At 35.8% G+C, this 24,422-nt stretch overlaps 1 pseudogene; it reads left to right on the top strand.

Moving 5' to 3' along the window:
- Nucleotides 1–4,926: 4,926 nt before the first annotated feature.
- Nucleotides 4,927–24,360, top strand: LOC132644426 (MADS-box protein SOC1-like; annotated as a pseudogene).
- The last annotated feature ends 62 nt before the right edge of the window (nt 24,361–24,422 follow it).

Here is a 24,422-nt window from a genome sequence, read left to right as displayed (position 1 = left end):
ATTTTTGTATGGAGTATGGACAAATGGGTGCTTACTCTTTATTCCTCAAGAATTTGGACAAATGGGCGCTTACTCTTTATTCCTCAAGAATTTCAAATTTTCATTTGACAAAAGAAGAAAAAGTACGAGTTAAAGAAAAAGAGGGTAAATTAGTCTTTCAAAAAAGTTTGCACTAGCCTATTAGACGATTAGATTAGAATATAGATGCCAATTTATGCCTTAAAACTGTTGAAGGTGATAAGTTCCCAAAAAGGGTACGCACACGCAATATTTGCAATCCTCCCCTTAAAAAGGAATTAAATTAGCCAAACACTCACCTAATTTTGGGACAATTAACATTATCGACTGGTCCCGGTGAGAGAAATTAAAATAAAAATAAAAATCATTAAAAAAACACATACACACAAATTCACTGGGGACTGGCTAGCAAGCATGATGGTTCTCGAGTTGATTTTTCTTAGTAATTTATAGAACTAAAGTGTTTTTGGTTACTGTATAAAGGATATATAGTACACTAAACTATTAATAAACGAGCTTATTTAAAATAAAGCTGGTGTGCCGACACCTGTCACCACATCCACTAAGTAAAGGGTCCCCGTGTGGTTACGACCTGTTTGGGTGCCCACTTACTTTTTGCATGTTGTTTTCCTGATTTTGTACTAAGGTTTTGTGATTGTGGGGGACCCATTTTGAGCATGACTTTACTGTTCAAGTTTAGAAACCCAATCAAATACACAAGCATTACTACTAATAGACCTTTTTTTTTTTTTTTTTTGTCTAATAGACAGATGAGATTAAAGCCAAAATAAAGCGTATTAATCTTTTTTATTTGGGTCGAAATAGCAAAGATATTAAAACAGCAAGGGACTATCAGACTTTATGCCAATTTTTATAAAGACCTTTATTTTTATACGTAATAAAACCTTCATTTTCACACTTACTAAATTTAAAAATGAAAATACAAAAATAATTATAACATTATCTTTATTCTGTTCAAATTGCAAAATTCCATGGAAATCACAAGAGGACATTGATAAAATTAGAGAAGAATATTGATTCAATATCGTTCTAGGAAGGGAATGAGGTATCTGATATATTTGCTAAGCCTGCCATTATCAAATGTAGCTCAGTGTATTCATACCTTAAGAGACTTGTTTTCGGATAACAGATTGGGGTGATTAAATTAACCCATGACCCGTCAAACCCGCTTAGCCAAAAATAAACCCACTCAAATTTAGCATATGCGTAATTTAGCCTATCTAAAAATTGGACTGATATGTACTTCCTTCGTTCACTTTTACTTGTCTATTTTTGACTTTGGATGCTCCTTAAGAATTAATAAATGAAGTATGTATTTTATTATAATACTCATATTAATTGATGTATAGTCTCATTGAACTTGAAGAATGATTTGAAAATGAGTAATTAATATTAAGGGTAAAACAAGAAAAAAAAGTTTGTCTTTCCTAGACATGCTAAAGTGAACAAGTAAAAGTGAAAATTTATTTTTAGTATTGTGGAAAAGTAAAAGTGAACGGAGGGAGTAGTCTAAACTGACTCATGTGCAATTTGATATGTTATACGGAGTATATAGCAATATTGAAGAAAATAAATAAATTAAAAGTAGTAATTATTGAACAAGTTGGGTTATGACCCGTTTTTAGCCCATTACAATTCATTTTTTTTTTGGATTTTTCTTTTCTAATTAAACAAATTCGGAATTGGTCATTAACCTAGGCATATATTAACTCATCTCATTTTGACTGTTGAAATTCAGCTATGAACACAGTGTGTATTTATACCCAACATGATATAGGTATTAGGATCATCAAATGTAAAGGAGTGGTGGGATCATCTAACATTAGGGAAGTCAGTCTTTTACTTAACAAATAGAATATCCATCCACACCCCCCCCCCCGCGCCCCACCCTCAACCACCAACCTCCAAAGATAGAATAGAATCCCTTGGGTTACTGTTTTTGGAAATTAAAACTAGTATATGTTCTTTAAAGTGAGGATTTTTCGTGAAAACCAAAAAAAGAAAAGGATAATTGAAGGTAAAGAAATGCCAGCCATTGATACTGAGACACTGTACGCTCTTCCCAGCTCCACAAGCTGGCACAATAAAGGAAAGGAAGATCAAGAGTTTTCACATCATGATGAATGAAACAGCTATACTCCTATCATATATAGTTGTAGTTGTACTAGAAACTCCTCATAGAACCAATGCGTTTCGATTTTTTATTGGAACGTACTCATTCTCTGAGGTGGACATTTTGACGTTATATTTAACATTGTACGAATTTTCCATTGTCACTGTTTGCTTCTACGTGACATTATTCTTCTCCTTGCAACATTGCTTGGCTATATTCCAAACACGGTTCAATCGGTGCACTCATCTAATATCCTTTTACATATCAATTTTCTGTTTTGGAGATGCTTTTAGGTTTACCAAAACTAGCAAAAGATGATGTTTTCGTCTTCCACTTAAATTATTATTATATTCATTCATTTGTTTTCTTTCTTTTCCTTTTTCATTGTGGGGTAGGGGGAGGAGACCTCAAGAAAAGGAAAGGGAGAGAGAGAAAGAAAACTTCAATAATTATATAAATATCGTCTCTTAGGGTGGGTTCGGTATGGAGGAAAATATTTTTCATGTTCATTTGGATAGTGAAAAATAAGCAAATTTCTTACTTATTTTTTCATGTTCGTTTGGTTGATAGTAAACGTTTTTAAAAAAAAACTCATTCAAGCCTCACCAACTCCAACCCACCCACCTCCATTTTTTTTTTTTTTTTTTTGCACCCCCACCCCCAATCACTCCCTTAACCCATACACCATCCCCTTCCCCGCACCCTACCCCCCACCCACCTACCCCCTCCCACAACATTTTTTTTGAAGTTTTTAATTATTTTTTTTTAAATTTTCTACACGACCATATCCCCCATCACCCCTCCCCCCTTGCGTGGAAACCATACCACACCAACACCCCCCTCCCCAACCCTAACCCCAACATATCTTTTTTGAAGTTTTTTATTGTCTTTTGCGGGTTTCTACACCCCCAGACACCCCCTACCCCAAAAAAATCTTTTCACCACACACCCCCCACCCAAAATACCCCATCATCCCTTCCAAAAGTTTTAATTTTTAACCACGCAAACATAAAAAACCAAAACAAATGTCAAAAATTTTTTTTTCAAAAAAAAATATTTTTGTGGGGGGGGGGGGGGGGGTGCGGGGTGGGGGTTGGGGGGTGAAAAAACCAAAAAAAAGGTCAAAACTTTTTTTTTAAAATATTAATTTTTTTTTGCGGAGGGGGAGGGGGGGTGACGGGGGTAGGGGTGCGGGCGTGGGGAGGGGTAGGGTGCGGGTTGGGGTGGGGGTGGAAAAAAAACTTTTTTTTTTTTGAAAAAAAATAATTTTTTTGCTGGAGGTAGGGCGTAGGGGGTGGGTAGGGTGCGGGGTGGGGTGGGGTGCAAAAAAAAAGTCAAAACTTTTTATACAAAAAAAATAATTTTTTTTACCCGGGGGGGGGGGGGGGTTGGGGTCAGGGGGTACGGTGCGGGATGGGGTGGGGTGAAAAAAAAAGTCAACTTTTTTTCCAAAAAAATAATTTTTTTTGCCGGGGGGTAGGGTACGGGTTTTGTGTTGGGGGTGCAAAAAATAAAAAATAATGTCAAAACTTTTTTTTTCAAAAAAAAATTATTTTTGAGGGCTCCAATTTTGAGGAAAATGTTTTCTTCCGTACCGAACACACCCTTAATAATATAAATGACTTAATTATGTTAGATAATAGATATTATGCATCATAATAAAATACAGAGTCACGCTAGACTGAATGAGATAAGGTACTGGAGGGCTTACGATTACCATTACAAGCCCTAATGTTTCTATAAAGTAGTTATGTATTTCTTTCTCGTAAAGACGTAACAAATAAATAAAGGAGGAACTGTCAAGTAGATTATTTTTCCAAAAAGTTTCTTCCTTCTTTAGCTAATATGTATGATACCCTTCCTATATGTGTCTAAGCATAGGCTACCCAATTTGACTCATCCACGACATGCATTGATATGAAATTTGAGTGACAAATTAAGTTCTCTTTCTCTAGACACTAATAATATTACGCAAATTACAATAGTAGATCATCTAAAAGTATGCAATTATCCATAATAAGTGAAATTTGTTATAAGTCCACAACTTATTAAAACTATTGTAAAAATTCTTTACACAATTTATAGAAATCAAATCCTCAATTGAGTAAGGAAATTAAGTACTCTTATTGGCTTCAGGCCTGGCTAAAGGATAAGGCCTCTAAGGTCATTGCTTTAGTACCCAAATTTTGGGGGTCTCATTTTTTAATTATAGTATGTGTATATGTTATTTTCTTAAATAACTCTGAAATATTTATTTCCTCCATTCTAAAATAATTGGCATCTTTCACCTTTTGAGAGTCAATTTAATTAATATTGGAAGCTAAACTAGATTTAATTAATTCAATATAATAAAAGTTAGATATTTAAAACTATACGAAAAGTACTGTAAGTTGTAATTTTTCTCATATCAATATGATGAAAAAAATATATCTTAAAAATATTGATCAAAATGTATACGATTAGACTCCTTAGAAAGGAAATATGACGAGTATGTTTGATGGAACAAGTATAATTTTTTTTTGTTTTAAAATAAAGATTGATATTAGTGTTAAAAGAAAAACTCATTTAGATTTTTACATTACCTCTGAATATAAATCTTTTTAGGTTATCTACATTTGTCATTGGAATAAATGACATAAAATAAATTAAGACATCATATTGGACACTAATTTGTTGAGCCGCCCCTAATTAGCTTTGTCCCTTTCTTTCTTTTGATGATATACCATAAGAATGGGGCTGAGAAGTGAGTAAAACTTGTACCTTTTTCTCTTCCACATACATCACACATCAGATTTAGGACTTCCCTTTTTTAGCCTCATAACCTCCAAGCTAAAAGCTTCTGAGTTTTTGCCAATTTTGTAAATTTCTATAGCTAACCCTTCTAAATTTTATTCTCTTTTGGGTAAAATTATTTCTTCATCAACTCTCTCTCTTGCTTCATCAATTGGGTCAACTGTTCTTTATATTTTCCTCACTTCATCCATCTTTTTTGATTTTTTTTTAAGGAGATGGTGAGGGGGAAAACTCAGATGAGGCGTATAGAAAACGCCACAAGCAGGCAAGTCACTTTCTCTAAGCGCAGAAATGGTTTGCTCAAGAAAGCTTTTGAACTTTCAGTTCTGTGTGATGCTGAGATTGGTTTGGTTATTTTTTCTCCAAGAGGCAAGCTCTATGAATTTGCTAGCTCAAGGTAAGTACTTTATCTTTATTGCTTTAAATCATATGGTGTATTAATTTCAAGTTTTCATCTCATTTTACGTGCATATATGATCAGCCTTCATGTTAAAGATTGTATTTTTTATGTCAAGAAACTTCCACAAGTCCATCATCTTGATTGAGTTTGTATTTTCTTGCATATTTGCATCAGATCTCATCTTTGTACCTGGAAATAAAAATCAAGCAGCACAATTGATTTTATAAGTGATATAGTTTTACTCATATCTTTCCTTTCCTAAATCGATCCACTAGTAGGTAGTGGTACGGGAGTTTAATTCATTATGGAGGGATAGATGAATTGATGTACTTAAAATCAACCTTTTTTACTTCTTAGGGTGATGAATTAATGCTTAAAATTATCTTGAAGTTCAAAAATATTCAGGTAACTAATGACTTCTCTTATCAACTGTTATTTATTAAGAGATCCAATTGCTTCAACAAGCTTGGTACTGTCCATCCAGCAACTTAACCCTAGGCAAAAGAATCGTCTTGAGTGGCTTTTATGATCAGCACCAAATAAATATATACATTCAATTTTTCGTGTAAGTTTTGTTCACGTCATGCGATAACTAAAAAGGGAAATACTAATAATAATATAAATGTCTCAGGATCAGGTTTTCCTTGAGTTAAATCTGGTAATAATTAAGAAGACAACCTAAAGAGTATCACTTAGTACCTTATTTTGGGATATCAGTAGTTGAAGTAAAACTATGCCTCGTCACCCTATACGTGGTGTAAAGGTTAAATATTTTAGTTAAAAAGTACTGTTATCAATGTGGCTGTGGTTCGGATAAACTAAGCTAAGGGATATGCTTAACTGACAAAGTTAAAAGGAAACTGAGTTTATTGAGTTGTTTAGAGCTGTAAAGAGGCTATTTATGTGAACTTCAAAGCTAATTAAAACTACGTACTGGGAGCCAGTTGTCAAGTTTGTAGTACTTCATTTCATGCTCACTGTCTTAATTAGTGTCTTGTTTAGGAAGGCCATACTCTTGGTTGTTTCCTTTGTCACACACCTTGATAATCTTTTGGGCAGAAATTACTATTTTGTACCAAGTTCAATCCAAAACAGCTTAGCAGTTCCCAAAATCGCAACGTGCCTTGTGAATATTAATTAGTCCTATTACGTATGATGTTTTTTAGCAACATTCGATCTTCATGTTCTTTATTCTTTTCTTCATTATTCTTTGGGTCAAGAAATCAACTCTGACAACAAGAAAATCCCTCCAAAGTCATGTTTGATCTATTACTACAAAGTACAAACATAGATGAACATCGAGCTTAACTCAACTTCAAAAGTTAGTTCATAAAATGAAATTTATCCTAAACCATAGAAAATGTAAGAAGACGCTAGTCCATTCCCTCAATCAATGTGGGATGCTCTAGTAGAAACAAATGTAGAAGCCCGAGGTAGTTCGTGTTAACTCACGTTCAGGAGCGAAGCCCTTCATCGAAAAATTATATTGTATATACAAGGTTAAAGTTAGTTTTTATGTATATGTAGTAGATATTGAATTTCCTTGACTTCTTGATGTGTTAATTTTTTTTATATTTTATATTTTGAATCTCCTAACTAAGAATCCTGACTCCGTCAATGCTCTCGGACAAATCTGTTTTGGTTGCTTTCATCTAGGTGATATTGAAATACTGTCATTTACCAAACACTTTTTTCGTTTAGTCCACATTGTCACAAAAGAAACCTAACAAGATAGATGAGCTGTTCTCTTGAATGATCACTCATGAGTTGTTCTCTTGAATGATCACTCAACTAATGTACGTAATTTGCCAATCAAAGTCACTATTTTTTTTAATTTGTTTTTCAAAAGTTATCTAACTTTGCTTAATTAGCTTTCATGTTCATTTTAATCGGAAATACAACTTCCAGTACCTATTTAATGACGTGACAATTATTAATTTTAGAAGAAATATTCTAAAATTTAAATTAGTACCTGAATTTATTTAGAGCCCAATTACCCAACCCTAAAACCGATCCAATCCTTGACCCGAGACCCGATCCGGCTCTTCCAAGTAATTGAATCATGCTCAAAATTAGTAAAATACTTTGTATTAGGAATAAATGACGAATCTGGCAATTATTAACAGATTCGGCATTTGTTCCTTATTACATCTATCCATCACCTAATACATAAACATTCTAATACATCACTCCACCACTTCGAATGGCACATTCCTTCATGTGTAAAAATGTGTAAAATAATGTGTTAAAACCTTTGAATCCTTATCTTTCCATTACAATAGTTTACTAAAGTGGAGCTTGAGATCCAGTTGAATAGTTTGTAATATGAAAGTGATTATTAATGAAAAAGTAAATAAAATTATGCTTACTCTAAAAGGCTTAAGCTTTTAGATGAGATGATCAAACATTTCAAATATGGTATTAGAGCACGCATATATGTCTTGAGTTCAAGTTTTATTGCCTCCTATTATTAAAAGGGAATTTTCACATTCTTGGCTCATGAAAAAAGAAAATTACGCCCCGATCACGGGAAGGGTGTGTCAAAGATAATATTTAAGTAATTAAAATTTTGAACTCTTTAATTATAAGCTTACGCTTTTAGATGAGATGGCCACACAGTTTAATATTTTATGATTGGACAAGAAATTCTGGTGAGACAGTAAGACTAGTAGACTATGATGAGATGGCCACACAGTTTAATATTTTATGATTGGACAAGAAATTCTGGTGAGACAGTAAGACTAGTAGACTACTCCTTCAGCGAAGCGACTGATCTTGTTCTGGTATCATGTAATGTAGCGAAGTGATGGAAGAATTTTCCATGTATACTACTCAAAAAATCAATGTTTAAATACAAGAAAAGATGATTCTAACTAAGGAAGATAAATCCTATAACTCCCTAGTCCCTACAGATTTGATGTAATAAAATATGCAAGGAAATTACATTTAGATAGCTGTAGTAAATTAACAGCTTTGTTACATTCTCAAGCCTTTTATTTTTCTTTATAGGTTTCCATATTCTTCTTTCTTTTATCGGAAAATGATCGAAAATGCCCTTAAAGCATGTGAAATTCATCAAATTTTTCTCCGTTAATAGTTTGGCCTAAAGGTGCCGTGCTATTATTAGTTTGGTAAAAAATGCTTCTATTGTTACTTAATTGGGAAAAAAATGCTCTTATTTCACATAGAACTTGACCGAATATACATAGAAGACTAATAAGGGCATATTTAGACCTACACGCATACAAAGGACATGGTTGGTCCAATTTAATTCCTAATTTTTATTCAATAACTTGTGAAGTTGCATTTATATGAAGCAACTTGACTAAACTGCAGTGAATTTTCTCACCACTTTAAGGTATCACCTAGAGCACACAATTGAGCCATTTTGTACAATTTAAATTAGAGATCTAGGTAAAGATATAACAACCATAATGTCATAAAATAAGAAAATTCATTACATTGATTCAAATCACAAAATATCTGTAAAATATCATCGATGGAGTTACTGTTGACTCCCTTTTTTTTCGTTTGAACTTTAAAATCAAGGATTATATTAGTAAATGCTTATCGTACTTCAATTCAGAAGATTAAGAAATAAAAATATTTCCCATATTTTTTAGAAAAAAAGAGTTTTATCGTTATCTAATGAAAATTGATGACGAGGTAATTATGATCTTATATACATGACCTATATTGTGAGATTAAAAAGTACATGACGTTATTTTATTTTAATTGATAAAACAATATTAAGAAGCAAAAAATATTACTTCTCACTTTTTATTAGTTATGTCACAACCCAAATAGCCGTGAGTGGCACCCACACTGATTCACCTAGTGGTGAACCAATCCTCTTAACAAACCATCCAACGATTACCAATTACCTAGCCATTTTTAGACATATCAAGAATATAAACAAAGTAATAATCATTCAAACGTCTTGTCATGACATAAATAAATAAAGGTGCGGAAGTCTAACTATTACAACACCAAAATTCGAAAGTCATCGTATAAGGACTCTAAAACATAACCGTCTAAAGAATGAACAACTGTCTGAAATAAACATAAATGTCTGAAGTGAAGTAGACATCTAAAATAAGAAAGATCTTCAGGCGGCCTGGCATGGATGGGAACTCACCCTCAAATCTGTCAGAAACTAGCCTCACACTAAATATGAGGTCTCGTAGATGCTTGTGGATCACAATCTGCACTTAAAAGAATGCAGCAAGGTAGTATCAGTACAAACACTATGTACCGGTAGATATCATAGGCAGACTAAGACTAGTATCATACATAAATCACAAAATCAATAAAATAACATATAGGCACAACAACACATAACCACAAGAAGTTATCAACAAGAATCATCCCACTGAATTAAGATAAGCCCACACAACCAACAATCAATAAAAGTAACTCAATCATGTAATCACTAACACAGCTATATCTCACAAATTATCTCAACTATGTCATGTATATGTACACACATGTTAAATGGTAGTGTTTGGCCAAGTAGTCATGAGTCCGATGCAATGCAATAAATAATGAAAGTATCTCAACCGTGTACACACATGCTAAATGATATTGTTTTCCCCAGATAGTCATGACCTGCAGGGTACTCATGGTGTCTATGTACCATTCGCTCTGAAACTGACCTCGGATCACGAGCCCATAACTAAGCCACATCCTCACCCCTTTGTCAAATGTGCCTTTTCATATTTATAAGATCTTTCTCATCGCAATGTATTTCCGTTCCACAATCAATTAAGGAATGTGAACAATCAATAAGTCAATATTAGGGAACACAAGTCACCATGTCACAAGTCATATCAAGACTCAGAATCAATTCATCAATACCATGAGTAAGCGATTACTTCAAAGCAGCTGGGGCATTAGTAAGCCCGAAAGACATAACCAGAAACTCATAATGCCCATACCTGATCCGGAAAGCTGTCTTAGGAATATCCTCTGCCCGAATTTTTAACTGATGATATCCTAATCTCAAATCAATTTTTGAAAACACAGAACCCCCCTGAAGCTAGTCAAAGAAGTCATCAATACAAAGGATAGGATATTTATTCCGAATGATGACTTTATTTAATTGGCGGTAATCAATGCACATCCGCATATTCCCATCTTTATTTTTCACAAACAGAACAGAAGTGCCCTACGGGGAGACACTCAGACGGATGAAGCCCTTACTAAGAAGATCCTGATGTTTTTTTAATTCCTTCAACTCTACTGGTGCCATCCGATATGGCGAGATGGAAATAGGGCAAGTTTGTTGCTCTAAGTCAATGCAGAAATAAATGTCACGGTCCGGTGGCATGCCCGACAAATCTGCGGGAAACACCTTCGCAAACTCACGCACTACAGGAACTGACTTAATAGATGGACCGTTAACACTGGTATCATAGATATGTGCCAAATAAGCCAAACACCACCTAGCCACTAATTTCTTTGCAAGAATAAAAGAAATGATTTTCTTCGGTGAGGGACTAAAGTTACACTTCCACTCAAGTCTAGGCACCCCGAGCATAGCTAAGATGACTGTCTTGGCATGACAGTCTAGGATTGCGTGATAATGAGCTAGCCAACTCATACCCAGGATGACATCAAAGTCTATCATGTCTAAAATCACTAAGTCAACCCAGGTGCTAGACCCTGTAAGTGTGACAGTACAAGATCGAAAAACTCTATCTACAACCACAGAATCTCCAACTGGAGTGGATATATATATATATATATATATATATATATATATATATATATAGGGGCATCAAGTAAATCACAGACCATATCAAGACCCACAGATAAATATGTAGACACATAAGAAAATATAAAACCCAGGTCAAACAATACAGAAGCCATCCAGTGACAGATTGAGATGTTACCTATAATAACTGCATCTGAGCCCTCAGCCTGTCTTATCAGGAAAGGCATAACAATGAACCTGTCCGCCAGTAGCTTGCGATCCATCGCGATCAACCTGTCTTGTCAGGGTTCCGCTTCTGCCCGGCTGATGTCCACCTCTACCAATCTGAAACCTGCCTCGATTAGGCTGGTTGCCATACCTGTCGTGTGAACGCCACGCCCAGATTGAGCGTAGTTACCCCCATAAGATCCTCTCTCTCTACCTGATGCTGAAGCTCTGGGAGCCTAAAATTGAGTACCCTGGCTGGGATAATTTCTTTTGAAATATCCCGTATTACCGCACTCGAAGCATCCGTTGTCTAGTGTCGGGCGCTGAATAGAGACGGACGAAGGCGAGTAACCACCATAATCTGGGGCTCTGGTTTGCGAACCCCCTGGCTGACTGAAATAGTGCTGACTGGCACCCGATGGGCCCCCAGCTATAGCTTGTATGGGTGACTGAAAAGGGCATCCCGAAAAGACCCAGGAACCCTGGCCCTTTGAGAAAGAGCCACTGAAACTACTATCCTTTCAGGCCTTCTTCTCTGTGTACTTATTATAACTGTCCTGCCTCACACCCTCAATGGTCCTAATGTGATCCACTACTTCCTGAAAGGAAGCACTTGTTGTTGCAAGCTGAAAAGCTGACAACTGAAGGGCGGTGTTCAATCCCTTCATAAATCTCCTAACCCCTTCTCCTCCTCAGTAGGCACAAGGTGGAGGGCATAATGAGACAACGAATGAAATCGAGCCTCATAAGCAGCTACAGACAAATTACCCTGCTCAATATTACTGAATTCATCAATCCTGCAGTCCATCAAAGTATGAGGAGCATACTTGTCTAAGAACACATGATAAAACTGAGTCCATGTCAACAGAGGTGACCCCGCTGTCCTGTACTCTACAAAAGCCCTCCACCATAACTTGGCATCACCCAAGAGCTGGAAGGTAACAAACTCCACACCATACTTCTCTACCACCCCTCGCCCCCCCCCCCCCCCCCCAATATTATGGAGACTCTCATGACAGTCCATAATGAACTCGTAAGCATTCTCAACCTCAGTGCTGAAGAACTCTAGAGGCTTTATCTTAGTGAACCTCCAAAATAAATTATGCTCATCCTCGGTCAACACTGAACCTCCCACTGGTCTAGGAAATACCTCTAATCCGGAGCCTTATCCAAACGAGGAGCCACAGTTACAGCATGCTGTAATGCTAGAGCACGAACTCCGCTGGGAAACGGATCACCCACTCTGGCACCCTGAGCACCTGGAACAGTTGGTAACACACCTTCCTCTGTCAAGCCATTTAGCAGGTTCAACACTCGGACCATCACATCTGACAACACTGAGGAGGAGCTATAGTATCTGGCTGAGCTGGTGCTGCTTCAATCTCTGTTGTCTCATCTGGAACTACCTGAGGCTTAGGGGACTAATGCGGTGCTGAGCAGCCACAGGTGCCTCGCCCCTGGCTGGTGCTGCTGCTTCCCTGCCTTTACCATGACAACGCCTTTTGGCCTGGCCTCCTCCACGAACTGTGGCCCTAGCGGCCGGCACAGGCGCCTCATTTGCTTCTGTCGCACGAGTCCTCACCATCTTTGAGAGAATAGAAAGAAAATTCAGATACTAATTTGAATTATCCAAATACCAATTGGAATCACGTAGCACGAAAGAAAAAGAAATTAAATTTTCCTAGTGTCCCATAACCTCTCGAAGATAAGTACAAATGTCTCCGTACCGATCCGCAAGACTCTAGTAGACATGTCCCATAGCGAGATCGATGAACCTAATGCTCTGATACCAACTTTGTCATGACCCAATAGCCGTGAGTGGCACCCACACTAATTCACCTAGTGGCAAACCAATCCTCTTAACAAACCATCTAACGATTACCAATTACCTAGCCATTTTTAGATCTATCAAGAATATAAACAAAGTAACAATCATTCAAACGTCTAGTCATGTCGTAAATAAATGAAAGTACGGAAGTCTAGCTATTACAACCCCAAAATTCAAAAGTCATCATACAAGGACTCTAAAACATAACTCTCTAAAGAATGAACAACTGTCTGAAATAAACATAAATGTCTGAAGTGAAGTAGACATCTAAAATAGGAAAGATCTTCAGGCGGCCTGGCATGGATAAGAGCTCACTCTCGAATCTGTCAAAAACTAGCCTCATGCTAAATATGAGGTCTCGTAAATGCCTCTGGATCACAATCTGCACTCAAAAGAATGCATCAAGGTAGTATCAGTACAAACACTATGTACCGGTAGGTATTATAGCCGAGTAAGATTAGTATGATACATAAATTGCGAAATCAATAAAACAACAGATAGGCACAACAACACATAACCACAAGAAGTTATCAACAAGAATCATACCACTGAATTAAGATAAGCCCACACAACCAACAATCAATAAAAGTAACTCAATCATGTAATCACCAACACAGCTGTATCTCACGAATTATCTCAACTATGTCACATATATGTATACACATGCTAAATGGTAGTGTTTGGCCAAGTAGCCATGAGTCCGATGCAATGCAATAAATAATGAAAGTATCTCAACCATGTACACAAATGCTCAATGATATTGTTTTTCCGAGATAGTCATGACCTGCAGGGGACCCATAATGTCCAAGTACCACTCGCTCCGAAACTGACCTCGGATCACGAGCCCATAACTAGGCACATCCTCACCCCCTTGTCAAATGTGCCTTTTCATATTTATAATATCTTTCTTATCACAATGTATTTCCATTCCACAATCAATTAAGGAATGTGAACAATCAATAAATCAATATCAAGGAACACAAATCACCATGTCACAAGTCATATCAAGACTCGAGAATCAATTCATCAATACCATGAGTAAGCGATTACTTCAAGTCAACAAGAAGAATATTCATTAACTCCTTCTTTACCATATCATAATAGTTAATCACATGATCAATCAATCAATTATCAAATAAGGGAATTTCCAACCACACTTTATGTCCGAAGCCCTAATCATGCTTTTTCTATCCATTTCATAACATATGCAATCAACTAATCAAAGTCTAACTCAAGTAGACCGCAACCTACCTAAAAGCAGAACTAAGAGAATGTAATTACTCCGCGATAGCTTTCCCACTTCGCAAAGCTTCCGAATGTTCAAAGTCTAGAAATATAGCGCTACATGAGTATTCGAATCATCTATTCAATCAATACAATAATTTTGGGAAAACAACCCAACTACTTCTACCCTTTTTAAATGGGTGAACTATAACTAAGTGTGAATTCATCATAATATCAACCCCAATAATCATATTCTATCTGCTCATAGGTTTTCTAATCATTCCAACCCTTCTACAAGCAGTTTTTATGCCAAAGTTATCATCTTTATGAAATCCTAAGTCTCAATACATCATTCCTATCATGTAATAATCAATTCTCATCCTAGGAAGTGATAATCTATACTTCTAGATGATTAAAAAACAATAACGCATTCATTAATCAAGGGTTTCTTAAGTTCCAGGGTTTTAGCCCTTCCATTCACCATTTACGGACCTTTAACTAATCATGGAATCTAACATGATGATGGAATGAACAAAGACTAAGGGTTGAGACTTACTTTTCAAGAGTATTTTAGCCCTAGCCTTAGAATTTCGCCACAGGAGTTCTTGAAGACTATTTTAGAGTTGTGTTAGGAATAAGTTCGGAAAGGATATAAAACACGATTTCTGCCTCCCGTTGACCGCTGCAGCGATCAAAACCTCATTGCAGCGGTCTCGCTATAGCGGGAACCCTCCCACTATGTCGGACCTCATTAATCCCCGGCTCACCGTAGCGACGAGCCTATCATTTCTACGACGGACCCGCTACGGCGGTACCGTACCCGCTGTAGCGGTCCATTTTGACCAGTAGCTCAGTTTTTACACCAGTTTTTCACCCAAAGATCCCAACACCAATATGAGGCCCTGCAGACGCAAACAACACATGTACATACACATAAAAACACGCTACGAACTCACTCGCGGCCTCGAAAATTCCCAACGGAGGTCTAGTTCCCCCCCCCCCCCCCCCCCCCACACCCACACACATACAACCTAGCGGGTCGGTACAAGTTAAAGAGAGTTAAAAAGAAAAGAAACAAGAAAAGGGGTCTATTATTTTTATCAGGAATAGTATGTGCATATGTGATGCCTTAAATTGGTGAGAATTTCCTAGAATTTAACCAAGTTGCTTAATAAATGATATGTCACAAGTTGTGGAATAATTGCAGTTAGCAATTAAATTGGATCAAATATGCCTTCAATGTATGCGTGTAGCTCCAAATATGTCGTTATTGTTTTTCAGTTATGTTCCGTTAAGTTTTTGTGAAATAAAGGCAATTTTACCCAATTAAGTAACAATAGGAGCATTTTTAGCCAAACTATTAACGACATGGGGTATTTCTGGGCCAAACTATTAACCGAGGACAACTTTAATAAAATTTGCATATTTTAAGGACATTTTTGACCCTTTTTCATTCTTTTAAGTCAACTATCTTTTTGTCAATTTATCATTTTGTTGTTTTAGTTCTTTAATATGTACTACAAATTGAAAAGCTTCCTCAGCCCCCCCCCCCCCCCCCCCCCTCCCCCCTCTAAACCTCCTTCCTCACATGCAAGTGCTTTCCTCATATCATTTCATACAAATGTGACAATCCCTTTACATTTGAAATGCAAATTAAATAAGTTATGAGGAAGATCAGGACCACGTACACTTAATTAAAGATGCAGTTTTAATTTTATTGAGATATATAGAAGTAAGAGATATGGATATTCAGATCCCCCCAAAAAAAAAACACTTCAGAAGATAAACAGCTAGAATAGTTTATAATTTGTGCCAATGTTATATGCATACTAAGTTTAGCTTACATACATATAATGCTCTTCACTTTAGAGTTATGTAATTGTTTCACATGAAATTGTGAAAAAACATTCAAACGGGATTATAAAGTAGGTTTCCAGCTTTTCCACCCTTGTTTTGGATTGGATGTTTAAATTATTTGCATGATATTTGAGTCGATACACTCAAGGGTGTGGGCCTAGTGGTCAATGAAGCGGGTAGAGAACTATAAGGTCAGAGACACAATCAGTAGGTAATTTCTTCAAAACGAAAGAATTTTCTATTGAATGGAAGATAATTTTACATCAACAAGTAAATGAAAAAAAGAAATTATTTAGTACTTATTTCGATACTAATTCAAATTGTGTTGATGTGTCATAAGAAGGATAGCTATACTGATTTGGTGTACTTTAAAGAACCCGCAAATATCGGAAAAACAACAATTATTGCTAACCAAGGGAATAGTAATACAGAGAAGACAAAATTGTTTCAAGCACCGATAGAATCGGAAGCGCCCCTCCTTTCAAAAATTGAGTTATATTATTGTCCTACAAGGGTTATGCGAGGATTTCCAAAGAGATCTATTATTAAGGTCTTAAGCTACTCAATGATTAGCTTAATGTTTTTTGGTATTATTTCAATTTCACCTTTGAGTGTTGAGTGTTCATATTTCTTAAGTAACAACTAATTGTCATTATGCATAATCCTAACATTATCATTGATTTTTTCCTTACTCTTTTCTCTAATATTTGATTCACTATTCATGTCTGAGTGAGCTTTAAGTAGACTTGATAGTCGACTTGCCTAGTTTGTATTCCAAGTTGCGTTTCATTTTTTATTTTTTGAGAAGGCAAGTTGAGTTTCATTTTATTTTATGATTTAGTTAATCTTTTGATATAAGAAAGAGGGATTGCACTGATCCGATTGAAAAGATTAACAGATTCTTCTGTGGATATAAGTGCAAAGATCTTTTTTCACCTTATTAGTGAGTTTTAACATATGATAACATATTAGTTATTATTTTTTACCATATTAATGCTTATCAAAAGAGTTACTTGTAATTGCTACTTAATAAGTGAACTGATCATATAAACTTTTCGATGCATAATTTCAAATTTAAAGTCATCTTCATTTTGAAGACTCAATTTTGATTAGCTATTTTATTTTAATAGTGAACTAATTGTGCTTCACGCGATATTCAAATACTAAAAATAACAAAAATAGACTATATACACTTAATTGTACACAATCTCCATTCTCTTACACCATCTCTAATCTATTTATTTTCTTTGCGTAAAGTGTTTATAAGTTACTCTATGATAAATTGAAGTAAATAGATATCTCTTCTACTTTGGTCTTCTTTAGATTTCCAAAGTAAAATGACCTTTATAACATCCCTATATATACTTTCCTTTGTAATGTAAAGATAGTACGACATTTAAGCCAATGTTCATCATCCCAAATGTTCTTGTCATTGCTCCTTTGAATTATTCAAACATCTTTAGATTATTTTCTGTCAAGATAAAATTATCCACATACAAACAAACAACTGATATGTCGCCTTTATTGTTAACTTTTAGATAAAGTGCATGTTGAGTGTTTGGAAGTATATGTCAATTCTATAATTCCAAGCTTGTAGAGTTTGCTTCAAGTTATAAAGAGCCTTTTTAATGTCAAGAGTTTAACTTCATGTCATTCACCCTTATTACCCAAAGGTTGATCGATGTAGACTTCTTCCTCCAAAACTCCATTTAAGAAAGCTGACTTCACATCCACGTGATTAGTCTTCTATTGATTTTGGGATGACAAGGAAATTATCAAACAGATTGTTATCAATCGAGCTACTGAAGCAAAAACTTCATCATAGTAATATTGGCCTTTTGTTTGTACCCCTTAACTACCAATCTTGCTCTGTACCTCTCCACTTTTTGTTTTTAGAATTTTCTTTAGCTTGTTAACTCATTTGACTTCAATATTGCTTTGTTTCGTGGAAGTGTAACCAACTCTCATGTATCATTCTTCTTGATTGTCTTGATTTTGTCGTCCATAACATATCTCCATTTTAATTTTTTGGCAGCATCTTCATAACTTAGAGGCTCACTATCCACTAATAAACAAAAATGAGTTAAAAGCACTTAAATTTTCTATTAACTCTTCGGTGCATCATAAAATTCACGAAGATTTCTAATCTTTCTAGGTACTCTGCTTGAACTTAATTCCCCAACTTCTTGAACTCCCGGTGAAGGTATTGTAGGTTGTGTAGTAGGCTACTCCACTACTTCTTCATCATCTTCCTCATCATAAAATGGACTAAAGTAGTAATTTTCTTTAATTTTTCATTCTCAAACACGACCTTCATCAAATTTAACATCTCCTATGATAACTTCATCATTTCTTGTGTTATAAAGCTTATTACCCTTTAGAACTTTGATCCTAACTAATAAAAACACACATCTCACTTTTGCCATCAAGCTTAGATCTCTTCTCATCTGGTACATACATATAAGCAATGCTTTCAGATGCTCGTAAGTGAGCAATTTTTTTGTTTAAACCACTCCGAGCGTCTTGTCGTATTTTCTCACGAACACTTCTGATGTGAAACTGATTTGATAAATACACCACACAAGCAATTGCTTCAGCCTAAAGTTTCTTAGGCATATTTTTGCTCTTCAACATACTTTTTGCCATGTTTAGAATAGTGCAATTCTTTCTTTCAACGACATCATTTTTTTGAGGTGATCTTGAATCAGTCAAAGAATGATGAATTTCATCCTTCCTACAAAAAAACTTGAGTTCATTTGAAGTGTATCCACTATTATCGAATCGACATGAAATTTCTTAAGGTTTCAAAACAACTCAGGTTTTTTTTTTTTTAAAAAAAATCCAAGTTTTCTGAGAAAATTCATTATGGAGGAGAAGAAAATAATTACTTCTACCAAGTGATGACGGATTGATCGGTCCACATACATTGTGAATCAATTCCAAAGGCTATCGTGCTCTTGTCAAAGACTCTTTAGCAAAGCTTTTCCTTGCTAGCTTTCGGAAGAGACATCTTTCACCAAGTTGATTAAGATGATCGATAGTTGGCAACCTTTTCACTAACCTTAGACTATGAAAATTTAAATGACCAAATCTTATTTTCCAAAATCAAGATGAATCTTTGACATGTGGGTATAAGTAACTCGGCACATCAATTTGAAGATTCAAAACAAACATTTTATTTTAATCATTGGAACCTTGGCTAATCTCTTATTTTTCATCTTTCATAATCGACCTTTTATCTTTCAAAAGAATGTTATATTTTTTGTCCAAAAGTTTTTCCAAACTCAAATATTACTTTTCATCTCGAGTACATACATGACATTAGAAATTAATTGATGACTTTTATCTTTCGAATTAAAACCGCATATTTTCCTCTTATTGCAACTCGCAATGAGTCCCCAAAAGTGATACTTCCACAAAAATGTTGCATCAAAATCAAGGTACCACTGGTTTGTTTCTTCACTTTCTTCTCCTTTGGATGTAAGAAGTAAAGTGCAATTTTCATCTTCATTTTTATCTCCATAAAATTATTTTTCTGCTCCATATTTTTTTTACACTTCCCAAAAAAATAATTATTTTTTTGGGAAGTATAACGTTCAGTATTTGACTTATTATATCTTCCTTGATATGGCCTTCATCCTCTACCTCTTCCACGACCTCTTCCTTGGTTGGAGTGTTACTTTTTTACTTTATTTGTTTGTGGTTGATTACCACCTCTTCCATCCACAATGTCTTTGTTGTGAGCCACACCATTCATCTTTCTCCTTCAAAGAAAGCTTTGCTTGCAAAACTTGCTCAACCATTTCTTGTCTCAATTACTTCAATTTTTCGTCATGAGCTTGAAAAGAACGCATGAACTCTTCTATGGTTATAGTGTCACAGTCCTTGGACTCTTCAATGACAACCACAACATAACTAAATTCATGACTGTTGAAGTGTAATTCGAAATTGATTTGGATTCCTTCATTTACAATAATTCAAACTCTCCTCTTATGGTTTGGAGACGAACCTTTTTCATGTTGTCCAAACCTCTAATGGTTGGAAGAATATCTCATATTTGCTTGGAGGTGGTTGCATATGCAACCTCCTCGAACACCTTTTCATCCAAACTTTGATATATGAGAGTAAGCCCCTTCACGACCTTTCTTCTTTGTAGCAACGACATCTTTCGTTTCATTAACTCTGTTTTCCACCAGTTTCCAAACATCTTAGGCACCAAGCGGGGCCTTCATTCGAATGTACCAATTTTCATACTTTTGTTTAGTCCGCATCGGAACTTAAAATGGAGTTTCATTAGTGTTAGTCAAACTCTACATTCAGTTATCTTCCAAGCACACCAGCTCTGATACCAAATGTTAGAAAATTTTAGAGAGGAAGACAACAATATCACACACTTAAAGGACCTCACAAGAAGAGACGTGAGGATGGATAGTTTTTCACTACTTCGTTTGCATGAAATGACTAGCATACATGGGTGTTTATAAGTCTACACCATGTATCTAGACTAGTATACATGTATCTTCATTATTTTATTCTACACTTCACCTCTTCCAAAGTACATGAACAAATCCATACTCTAATACATATATTTCAAAAATCAAAATTCTTAAATAATTAAAACTCTAGTTCGTAAATTAAATAAAATACAATTTGAACAAGTTTAATATTTCAGCATCTGTACATAATCTTATAGAGACTAGTTTGGCCACGAGAATTATTCACTTTTTTTCGGAACTTTTTTTTCAATTTATTTGAATCAATGTTTGGCCATGAAAATTTCAAATGCAACTTTTGGAAAACACCCAAAATCATGTTTTCACATATTTCACTTTTAGTACATTCAAACGATCAAATATTTTTTTTGCAAAAACTATAATAAAACACAAGTCCAACTTCAAAAATTCCAAACAAAAGTGAAAATATTTGGTTTGTATGGCCAAACGCCTACCAAGTATCTTCATGTGTGTATGCAAACTCATCCCACGGGCATCTCACATGTATATATTTCAAAATATCCCCATCGTGAGGTGATGCACAAAGTGCAATCAAATTCGAACTAACAGATCTAGAAGTTGGGAACTTGAAGAACTGTAAGCTAAGTTCAGGGTTCAACCGAGATATTTATCTAGAGAGAGGAATATTGAGAGAGTTATGAGAAAATGTATATTCATTGATGTTTGATTGTATGAGTTACAAGGTATTTATAAAGTGAATCTAATCAATTACACAGCTGTCAACTGCTATGCTAACCTGTAACTGATTTCTGGACTTGTAACTAACTTTGAGACTTTAACTAACTTTGCCACATTAGCTAATTAACTAATACAACTAATAAAATGCTAATTCAGCTACTACATTTCATAACAACAGCTACTACATCTCATATCATGAGGAGGAGCAAAATCTGTGGCACAGCATTAATCTTGAATTGTGTTTTTGGAATTAATATATTTGCATGCCAAACTAAATGGTGCTCTTGATTCTGTCTCCACAGTCATTTTGCATAAGAGGTTTTTGCTTTGTAGCCATATATTATGTGGTTCAAATCCTTCAAAAATGCAGTCAGGACTCAGGATCCTCCAAAAGGATACTGGTGTGACAAACAGTTTTTAAAGATCATAGGCCATAAGTTCCTTATCCCTAGTCCATGCACCCTCCTTTTCCCTTTAATCGGAAGAATTTCCTGTATAACTCCTCACTGTAGAAAGTTCCTTCTACTAGCCGCTATCCATATGTCCATTCTTGTCACCAAAGGAAATAGGGATATCTTATCGGTTGCATTGGTTGATTGTCTGACAAACAATTAATGAGTATCAACTTGCTAGCCAAGGATAGATATTGTTTCTTCTTAAGTTGCAAGTGTCTTCTTGACCGTCTAAGCCAGAGTCTGCTGCATGAATTTTCGTTTGAGTCTATAAAGTGAGTAACGAAATAGAAGAAAAGTACCAATTCTGCAACTAATGATCTCAGCCAATATTTACATCAATGGACACACCAACAATCCTAAGCTCAAGAGGTTGATAGGGGACACTGTTCAAATCACTTCTCAAGCGGATGTTCAGATTTTACATTGGTTTAGAGAAGCAACTCAAGTGGCCAACTACCTTGCGAACTTGCATCTCAAAGTAGAAAAAGAACCTTCTTTACCTCTTTAATCAGTTTCCTAGAGAGGTGAAGGGACTAGTTCAACTTGATAGATGGCAACTGCCAAGTATTAGAAGGAGATTCAACAAAGCTAATTTTTTTGTTAGTTGAACTTGCTCTTAGTATAGTAGCAAGGAAACCAGTATAGTAGAATCTCTTTCTTTTCTGGGAAAGATTGATTTGTTCAATCTTTCTTTTGGAGGACAGGTCCATTTTCCCCTTCAATGTTGTAAGTTTTTGTGGAATATATAGACATGGTAGGGGTCAAGCCAAACCTTCCATAATGAAAGGGCAATGCCCGAGGTTACTGGCTTGAATGGGGAAAAAAAATGCTTCATGGAAGGGCTCTAAAGGCTGACAAAGACGCCGAGAAGGACCTGGTACCCCACCCTGGAGGTCTTCAAGGCATGCTGGATTTAGGCGACGGGAGGTTCTAAAGAGCGCCATGGCGGCCAGTCCACGACCACTGACTTAAGGAATGCCACAAGCGAGTTTAGGGGTTCTTGAAGATTCCTTGGCAGTAAATAGGAGGGGGACTCCCCATTTTTAAACGATCTAGTCAGCAAGTCCAACTAGAAAGGTGAGTGTACTACTGAGGTGTTTCAAGTGTGTAGCGAATCTAGTGAGTCTTGTGTTAAATAGTTGTAAATCGAAACACACTTGCTTCTCCACACCTTGGAAACTTCTCTACTAGATATATTGTCATCTTGCACCTAAGGGTGCGACTTAGTAGTCAATGAAGTGGGTTGAGCACCATGAGGTGTCAGGTTCGATTCCCAGCAGAGACGAAACACTAGGTGATTTCTTTCCATCTGTTCTAGCCTTTGTGGACGGAGTTATCTGGTATCTGGTGGGAGGTGGCATGTATCCCGTGAAATTAGTCGAGGTGCGCGCTAGCTGGAATAGATACCACACTTATCAAAAAAAATATTTATTGCCATCTTCACACAAACATAGCGAGCTTGCTATGGGTATTGACGATTGTGAGAGTCAAGCCACACTTTTGAGTACCTAGCGTTTATCAAGGGGATACTCTTGCTAGGTGATGCTATAACGAGTCTAGGCCAATGACACTAAGCTGCTGTAAACGTTTGGAGCATGATGATTCAACCTGTTCTACTAATCTTTTTCATCCTCCTCTCCGCTGATAAAGCAAAGGAAGCAAAAAAAAAAAAAAAAAAAAAAAAGTCCATAGCTTAAGACATGATAATTATCTATTGTACCAATGGTATTGTTGTATTCCATTGTTATGGCAACATGTGATATTGTCCTTCCTAGTTATGAAAGATGTTCCAATTTTAACCCACTCTCAACTACTTGAAGAGTTTCCAGAGTTGCTTATGTTCTTATTAGAATAGTTTGTCATTCAAAGTTCGGTTTTGCTATTTGCTGCTGTTCAAAAGAAAGGGGAAAAGACTAACATGAAGGATTTTGCAGCATGCAGGATATAATGGAGCGTTATAAGAGGCATGCTAAAGACAGAATTCAACCTGAAAACGAAGGTGTGGCACAGAATCTGCAGGTAGAGCCTTGGTTTTGTGTTTCCACTTTGGGATGAATTGGAAAGCAATTAGTTTTCTTGCAAACAATTGGGTAAAAGTCTTACCGTAGCTTATACAACAATGCAATATTTGCAGCATGAGGCAGCAAGTTTAATGAAGAAGATAGAGCTTCTTGAAACATCAAAAAGGTTCAAATAAACCTTACTCCGAAAGTTGTTTCACTGTCATTTGTCTCCCTTTCCTTTGAGAAAGCCTTCTAAAACAAATGAAATTTCAGGAAACTCTTGGGGAGAAGGTCTGCATTCCTGTACCCTTCAAGAACTACAACAGATAGAAAAACAGTTGGAACGGAGTGTCCAGCACCATAACGGGCACGAAAGGTTACTTGATTAAAGACCAGGAAATGATTTGTTCATCTTAATGAAGTCTTGGGACCTTGACATTTATCTTTTCTTGTTCTTTTCAGATTCAAGTTTCAAGGAACAGGTTCAGCGACTAAAAGAAAAAGGTAAGGCCACATTGACTGATTTATTTTGAGCTTCAATTCCTATAAGAGGTACACAATAATACATGAGTTACAAAGCATGAATAATGCAATC

Source organism: Lycium barbarum, chromosome 6, assembly GCF_019175385.1.
Source record: "Lycium barbarum isolate Lr01 chromosome 6, ASM1917538v2, whole genome shotgun sequence".
Classification (NCBI taxonomy): domain Eukaryota; kingdom Viridiplantae; phylum Streptophyta; class Magnoliopsida; order Solanales; family Solanaceae; genus Lycium; species Lycium barbarum.
The sequence above is the reverse complement of the archived record's forward strand: the minus strand, read 5'-3'. Positions and strand labels throughout refer to the sequence as shown.